The following is an 8764-nucleotide window of genomic DNA, read 5'->3' as shown; positions in this document are numbered from 1 at the left end:
ACCAGTCGGGTAGGCTGACCACAACCCAACCCAGAGGAGTTAGGGTTCGGATCCAGCAACAAGAGGGAACCTAGGACAAAGGAAGGAGTCGGCTAGGCACTGCACAGTGGAGGAGTCGGCTAGGCACTGCACAGTGGAGGAGTCGGCGTCGGCAGAGGGAGGATAGCCGGTTGCCGGTTGTGGTAGCGGTGACACTGTGCAAAACTAGGGCAGAGAGAAACGGGAGAAGGGCGTCGGCGGCGCTGGGATCCCCACGGCGACAGCGGCCTGGGTCGGTCCTGGTAGGGCTGAGGAAGAGCGGCAGTGCTCGGCGTCGGCACCAGTGGGCATAGAGCAAGCTTTCGGCGATTTTAGCGCAGGGGAAAGCTTCGGCTCGGGTGGAGAAGAAGATGAAGAAAAGGTCTTCGGGTGTGCGGCTCGAGAGGAAGAAACCGCCGGCCGGCGGTTAGGGCCGGCGTCGGGCGCGAGAGAAGAAGAGTGGAGTGGATGAGGGCTCGGGCTCGACACAGTAACGAGGAGAGAAAAAAAATATAAGGAAAAAGAAAAGGGAAAAGGAAAATAAAAATAAAACTTTTCCTTATTAAAATTGGGTAGCCTAAACAGGCTTTTTTCGAACCCCATTTTTATTCCCGTTAACTCGTCCGTACGAGCTCCGAAAAATTCTTGAAAAATGTCCATAAATTTCGAAAAATTCCCTTATTAATATTCGTCATTTTTCCGGTATTTTACATTCTCCCCCACTAATAAAAATTTGGTCCCCAAATTTCAGTATCTACCGTCAGCAAGTACTAATAACAGATAATAATCATTAATGCTGAACGGTAAATAAACTCACATACATCAAGTGAAAAGATGGGGATATCGAGCTCGGATCGTATCTTCAAGCTCCCAAGTAGCCTCCTCATAAGTAATGTCAGGCTGAACTGGAACTGGAATATCAGCCAGCACATGCGTCGGGTCGGGCACATATCTCCGCAACATAGATACGTGGAATACATCGTGAACTCCTGCCAGAGACAGTGGTGGTGCCAACCGGTAAGCTACCGCTCCAATCCTTTCCGAGATCTGGAAAGGTCCAATGTATCACGGAGTTAGCTTACTTCTGAGGTCAATCCCTTCACCCCTTTCGTGGGTGAGACTCGCAGAAAAATATAGTCGCCTGCAGAGAACTTTAAGAGTCTCCGACTCAGGTCTGCATAACCCTTCTAGCAGTCCTACGCCTCTGACACCCTCCGTCTGATAGTACGGACTAACTTGGTCTCAAGCTGAGCTCTATGAGGTCCCAATAACTGGGCCTCCCCAATCTCATCTCAGAGGATGGGTGTCCGACAAGGCCTACCTTACAACGCTTCAACAGTGGCATTTGGATAACCGAATACAAACCGTTGTTGTAGATGAACTCTACCAACGGCAAATGGTCCTCCCAACTGCCTCCAAAATCTAGTACATAAGACTTCAGCAAGTCCTCTAGAGTCTGAGTGGTCCGCTGTGACTATCCATCTGTCTGAGGATGGAAAAAAAAACTGTACTGAAATAGAGCTGCGTGCCCAAGGTCTGCTGCAGACTCTGTCAAAAACGAGACGTGAATCGGGGGGTCTCTATCCGAAACAATAGTCAACGGAACACCACGTAATCTGATGATCTCCCAGCAAAACAGATCTACCAAATCGATCCAGGAAATCAGTCTTCCGGATCGCTAACGAGTGCGCAGGTTGGGTTAATCAATCAATGATTACCCAAATCGTGTCATGACCTCATCGTGTTCTAGGCAGACTCACCACACAGTCCATGGTAATATGTTTCCATTTCCACTCAGGAATAGAAATCCGCTAAAATAATCCGGCAGGTATCTGGTGCTCAGCCCTCACCTGCTGACAGACAAGACATCTATCTACATTATCCGCGATGTCTGTCTTCATACTGTTCCACCAATAGGAACATCTCAAATCTCGGTACATACGGGTACCGCCTGGGTGGACAGCAAATCATGAGCGATGAGCCTCCGGAAGTAACTTCTATAAGACCGGATGAGACTGAGGTACGCATAATCTACCTCGGAAGTATATAATACCCTCCTCGTCTCGTGTGAACTCGGTCGGCTACCCGGAAGCCGCAAATACAGCCTAGGGCTCTCGGATCCTCGTACTGATCGACGACTGAGCAACCATGGTAACCAGTCTGTGACCACAACTCGGTGGCAAGCCAAAGTCACTCTAGACTTCCGGCTAAGTGCGTCGACAACCACATTAGCTTTTCCTAGGTGATAGCTAATGGTATAATCAAAATCCTTCAGGAACTCCATCCATCTCCTCTGTCAGAGATTAGGTTCCTTCTAAGTAAAACAGATATTTGAGACTCTTATGGTCAGTGAGAATCTCAATGTAACGTCATATAAATAATGTCGCCAAATCTTCATGGCAAAAATAATGGCGACTAGCTCCAGATCATGTACAGGGTAGTTCTTCTCATGTTCCTTCAACCGACGAGAAGCATAGGAGTCTACTCTATCGTGATGCAATAGAATAGAGCTCAAACCCTGAATAGATGCGTCGGTGTAGAGGACAAATTCGTCCTCTCCAGAAGGTAAAACCAAAAATCAAAGCCGACACTAGTCTCCGCTTCAGCTCCTAGAAGCTAGTCTTGCAATCCTCAGTCCAAGTAAACTTCACGCCTTTCATGGTCACGCGTGAAAGTAGCATAACTATGCGAAAGAAACCCTCGACGAAAGGTCTGTAATATCCTGTCAGTCCCTACACTGATTTCGGCTGCTCCCAACGGTAACAACCTCTATCTCCTGTGGAACCACGGTACACTCCTACTGGTGATCGTGTGTCCCAAACATCATCACATAAGACAATCCAAATCAGCACTACTGATAATCACATATAGATATTCTCGTCGAATCATCTCTAGATCTATGCAAAGGTGGTGCACGTGACTCACCTCGGATCCGAAATAGATCACCACATCGTCAACAAAGACAATGGAAACCAATCTAAACATCCTAGGAATACCCATATCATCGAGTCTATGATAACATCTAGGGCACCACAAGCACTAATGGTAAAACCAAGACACAAAATGTCCGTATCACAGACATTCCTAACCATAAGATCCTCAACAATAGACAGATCTAATCACCAACGATGTATAATCACCAAAGAATAGAACCTCCAGTGTGAGAGCAATGCTCTATCACACGAAATACCACCTATGTGGGAGCAACCCTCTACCACAAGAAATCATCCATATGTGGGAGCAACGCTCCACCACAAATAATCCAAAAACATGTATCCACAATAAATATGGGAGCTATGCTCCGCTACAATCAATCCGCAATATGTAGGAGCAACGCTCCACTACAAAACAATCCCTAAATATGTGGGAATCCAGAATATGTGGAAGCTACGCTTTACCACAAACGATCCATAACATGTGGGAGCTACGCTCTACCACAGCAATACATAAGTGCCCAAAGCACCTAACTATCTAGCTAGAGACTGCACAAGATCTCTTTACCACAGATCAATGTGGGTAGCCTAGGGTATAACCACCCAGTAAGCAAATCAAATCCATAGTCAACTCTATCATCCTCCTAGTGGTTCGGTCACCCGCTAATGGGAGAATTAGTTGACAGGGTAAAACAACCAATATCATAATGTAGACATTTAATATTCTACATTTAACTTAGGTAGAATTTTCATGATGCTACCAACCATACATTTAGCACACGTGCACACACAACATATGTATGATCGACTTAATCCTCCAATTATTATACACCAAACACACACACAACTCAGATTAAATCGACAAAATACTTCCAATATGACACTCGCACCCATGTGCACAAACCACGACACAGATTTAAATCAATAAGATACCATCAATATGTCAATCAGACACGTACAGCTAACTAAATAGCTATAATCCACAAGGAACCTACAATAACCATATCTAGATGGGAATACCCACACTATCCACAAATGAACTATCCATCATAGAACTCCTTCAACTCATAACAATCATATGTACACTTCATATATATGCATAATCAACATATTTAATCCAATCTATCACACAAATCATATGCCACCTTCTAAGTTATCCAATTAGGTACATACAGTCTAAAATTAAAGTATCCACGGAATAGGATAAATCAATCCTCTAAAGACTGACCAAACCAACAACGATATACGGCTAATTCAGTCTTTTCCCCACGTCAGTAACAGTCATGTACTCCAATGTGCTCATAATATCCAACTAAGCATGAAAAAAAATCAAAAGATTCGAACCTCTAAAAATAGAGTATAATTGTCCTCTACTGATCAAACCAACAAAACTAAATCAATCATCTGCTAACTAATCAAGAATACCTTAATCCTCCACAAGCAACTAAGGTATATCAATACACGACTACCCAAATCAACTAGTGTAAATCAGACTTCTACTGACCAATCTAACAAGAGTAAATCAATATTTACTGATGAAATTAACTAAAATAACATGATATACTACTGGCTAGGTCAACATAAATAGGTAAATACTATCCACTACATAGCTAATAAAGAGGCTGGTATGTGCCTCAATCTGCTAACCAAATAGTAGTAACAGAAGCTAAAGCTACTAGGGTATAATATGTAAAATCACCAAAGCCTATAATCCTTAATCTCTATTAAGGTCAATCAAGATCAGTGGATAACCCATCACATATAATATATGCTACAACAACCAGACAAGCACTAGTAAAGAGTGCTAATACATGCCATAGACTGTAATAATGAACAGGGCATAAACTAACCAAAAAGATAGGATAACATATACCAACATACCTCCTACAGCTTGGAGATGTCCTGCCGCTGCTAGGTCCCAAAATCCAAAAAGTCACATCGAGAAGACTAAAACATGAAATCCGAAACACGAGAAATAAAACTCGTAAGCCGATCTCTGATACCAAATAAATTGGTATCAGATAAATCTCAAAAATCCAGAACATATAGCAAGTATCGTATACCTGCTCTGATACCACTAAATTGTCACGCCCCGGAGGAGTCTCTGTCCGAAGAAATTTCGGCAGCATCTCCCCTGTACGGCGGACAATCTGAAACTTTTCTACAAGCACTATATACCTCAGCCACATGCGGCTGGAATAATAACAATAAAAGAAAACAAACACCACGTAGTTAATATCAAATTCAGCCTCTGGCTGACACAACCACGCAGTTAACAATAAAGCAGCCCACTCGGCTGTACCAAAACCAAAACACAAAAAAACTGCTAGCCGGCTAGACTTACACAACCAATAACATAAATACGAAATACCACATAACAACGTCAACACTCCAAAAATAAAACCAGAGTACAGAGCTAAACAAACTGATACATAAAACAAACAAAACATACGTGAAACCGATAAGTCTTCTGATGTGACGTGGGGACCAGCAGACAGGATGCTCCAAGCGACACCATAAATAACCTGGTACCTGAAAAATATAGAGTCCACGGGGGTGAGTTCAACAACTCAGCGAATACCAATAGACATGCCTAGTAAGATATATCTAACAGCAATAAACATGGAATACAGCTTCCTAATCATATATCTAGGAAAGATGCAAAACTGAAAGGTAACTAAGGAAGCTGTACTCACCAGGAACTCCTATCCAAACAAAAGGGTCGTCAAACCGAAAGTGTCAATAATCCTGTATGCAGGTCAAAGGTATGCATCCAACCAAAATGCAGCAACCAAATGCAGCAATCACAATAATATAAATACATCAATGCATATGATGCTAATGATGCGTCCTGGTCACCCCTGACGCCAGTCAGTCATCTCACACACAAATGGTGAGACCGAGTGGGTAGGGCTGTGACAACCGTGCACTCTGTCGTCACTACTCCTGATGTGTGACCGAGTGGACGGGATGCTGTCGGAGTACTCTTGTCCTGTGACCCCAAATCATAAATGGGGGAGCTCAATGCTCTCAACTCCCGGTACACAATGACGGGGACGTATCTCTGCCGGCTACCACGCTGAGTCACCTGACCAACGGAGCCAAACAGAGTCCACCGTCTGCCGGCTACTACGCTGTTACACTAAAGAGCGAAACTGACAGTCGGCTACCACGCTGAGTCATATGACCAACGGAGCCAAACAGCAGAACCGCCACACACCTGCCTGATATACCACTAAACCATGAGTGGGGGTGTGTGCAGTACATGTAACTGGCGATGTGCTCAACCATAGTGGAGCCGACAATCGCGCAGCATGCAATCATGATGCATGACACTAAGCATAGTCATAAACTGATCAACATAACCATATCCATATATATAATATGGGAACCACAATATCAGTGAGTCAAATCCATATATCTAGGGTATACAGGTCCTCTATGGTATAACAACCTAGATCCTAAACATATCTCCCTTCCATAACATATGTACCAACAATATACACAGATCAAAGAATCAAAGTCTAGGTACACGAATCATATGTGATATACAAATAGAGGTACACAAGCCGGTCATGGCATAAAAACCTAAGTATCAGATAATCTCGATACACATGACTGAAACCAAAAGTCCAGAACCTAGTCCTAACCTCAGTAAAACATGGTATGTCACTTATTCTAGAAACTAAGATACTCATGGTAACACAGTACTCATGGCAATAAATCACATGATATAAGCACGGATACGTCACAGGCGATAAACCTAACATGCTATGGATATCAAACAATGACATACCAAAGACAAACATGTTCATTGCTTGTAGTTATAAAATACTATGCATATCCAAAGACAATATCATAAAAGATAAGTCAAGAGGTACCCGCCTCCAATAGGAAAGATCCAATCAGTCCAAATCCGGACGTTAAGAAACTTGTCTCGCGTCAAGGTCCTGTGATAAATAGTATAATTTAGCTAAGTATAAACAAATAGCTAAATAAATTTCTAATCCATCGACCATCTAAGGTTAGTTTTATTAACCCTAATTACACCAAAAATCAACCAACATATTTGATTGTATTCATTAAGCCTTACCTCTGGATCACACAAAAGGAAGATCACAGCGATTAGGGCTTTCTCCAACAATGTCTGCAAAGGAAATCACCATATAAGGTCTACACAGGATTTAATATAATTAACCCTATGCTTACATAACAAAAGTAATACCAATAGCTCAAACTATCGAAATCATCAAGTTCATCTTCCCATACTCACCTCAACAGTAATTAACTTAACACCAACCTTACCCAAATTCCCTGATGCCTCAACACTGCTCAAAACCTATAGAACTTACTGCCAAGATCCGGAGAAGCTGCTGTGAGAAATCAGTGACAAATACCACTATTATCAGCCAACAAATCCAACATAAGATCCCAAATCAACAATTGAAATACCTCTTTGTTTGCCTTACCCAACTCGATAGCCCTTGTTTTTCTCTCTGCCGGCAGCTGGTGGCGAAGCAGGAAGAAGGCAACTGGTGGCGCAGTAGGAAAAATTACCAGTCGGGTAGGCTGACCACAACCCAACCCAGAGGAGTTAGGGTTCGGATCCAGCAACAAGAGGGAACCTAGGACAAAGGAAGGAGTCGGCTAGGCACTGCACAGTGGAGGAGTCGGCTAGGCACTGCACAGTGGAGGAGTCGGCTAGGCAGAGGGAGGACAGCCGGTTGCCGGTTGTGGTAGCGGTGACACTGTGCAAAACTAGGGCAGAGAGAAACGGGAGAAGGGCGTCGGCGGCGCTGGGATCCCCACGGCGACAGCGGCCTGGGTCGGTCCTGGTGGCCGGCAATGTCCCGTGCGGCGGCTAGGGCTGAGGAAGAGCGGCAGTGCTCGGCGTCGGCACCAGTGGGCATAGAGCAAGCTTTCGGCGATTTTAGGGCAGGGGAAAGCTTCGGCTCGGGTGGAGAAGAAGATGAAGAAAAGGTCTTCGGGTGTGCGGCTCGGGAGGAAGAAATCGCCGGCCGGCGGTTAGGGCCGGCGTCGGGCGCGAGAGAAGAAGAGTGGAGTGGATGAGGGCTCGGGCTCGACACAGTAACGAGGAGAGAAAAAAAAATATAAGGAAAAAGAAAAGGGAAAAGGAAAAGAAAAATAAAACTTTTCCTTATTAAAATTGGGTAGCTTAAACAGGCTTTTTTCGAACCCCATTTTTATCCCCGTTAACTCGTCCGTACGAGCTCCGAAAAATTCTTGAAAAATGTCCATAAATTTTGAAAAATTCCCTTATTAATATTCGTCATTTTTCCGGTATTTTACAATGTTTTTTTATATAAATCATGTGTTCAAATATATAACTATTTAAGTCAACTTTATTTATAAATTTATTATTCTTTTTTGTAGTGAACATCGAAGAATTCTGAATCAAAGTCATTCTCATATTCCACCACACCAAATTGAGCATTTACATAGTGAAACGTTTTCCTCATGGTTTGCCAGTCATGTAAGTTGTGTTGTAATAGTTATTAAAATTATATGTTATAATTATTTTCAAATATGATTGATTAATTACTTATTGTATGATAGATTGAAGATACAAACCTTCCAGCAGATGATCCAGTGTCAAGTGATTTGAGATTAATTGCCAGAGGCCCGGATGCTATTGGCATACGATATGAAAAATTTATTTCAAATGGATTTAGGTTTCATACAAAGGAAGTGGAACGTAAGAGAAAAACTCAAAATTGTGGTGTAACTGTTAGGGCAACTACTTCAAGTTATTCAAGTATAAGAGATCGTAATCCAGTATTAAGTGAACTTGA

At 43.1% G+C, this 8764-nt stretch overlaps 1 long non-coding RNA gene across 1 annotated transcript; it reads right to left on the bottom strand.

Moving 5' to 3' along the window:
- Positions 1 to 6840: 6840 nt before the first annotated feature.
- On the bottom strand, positions 6841 to 7506 carry LOC122006976. The gene is made up of 3 exons (XR_006118820.1): positions 7421 to 7506; positions 7045 to 7324; positions 6841 to 6901 (listed from the first exon to the last, which is right to left on the bottom strand). It is a non-coding gene; the product is annotated as an uncharacterized LOC122006976 (long non-coding RNA).
- Between the last annotated feature and the right edge of the window lie 1258 nt (positions 7507 to 8764).

Source organism: Zingiber officinale, chromosome 1B, assembly GCF_018446385.1.
Source record: "Zingiber officinale cultivar Zhangliang chromosome 1B, Zo_v1.1, whole genome shotgun sequence".
Lineage (NCBI taxonomy): Eukaryota > Viridiplantae > Streptophyta > Magnoliopsida > Zingiberales > Zingiberaceae > Zingiber > Zingiber officinale.
The sequence above is the reverse complement of the archived record's forward strand: the minus strand, read 5'-3'. Positions and strand labels throughout refer to the sequence as shown.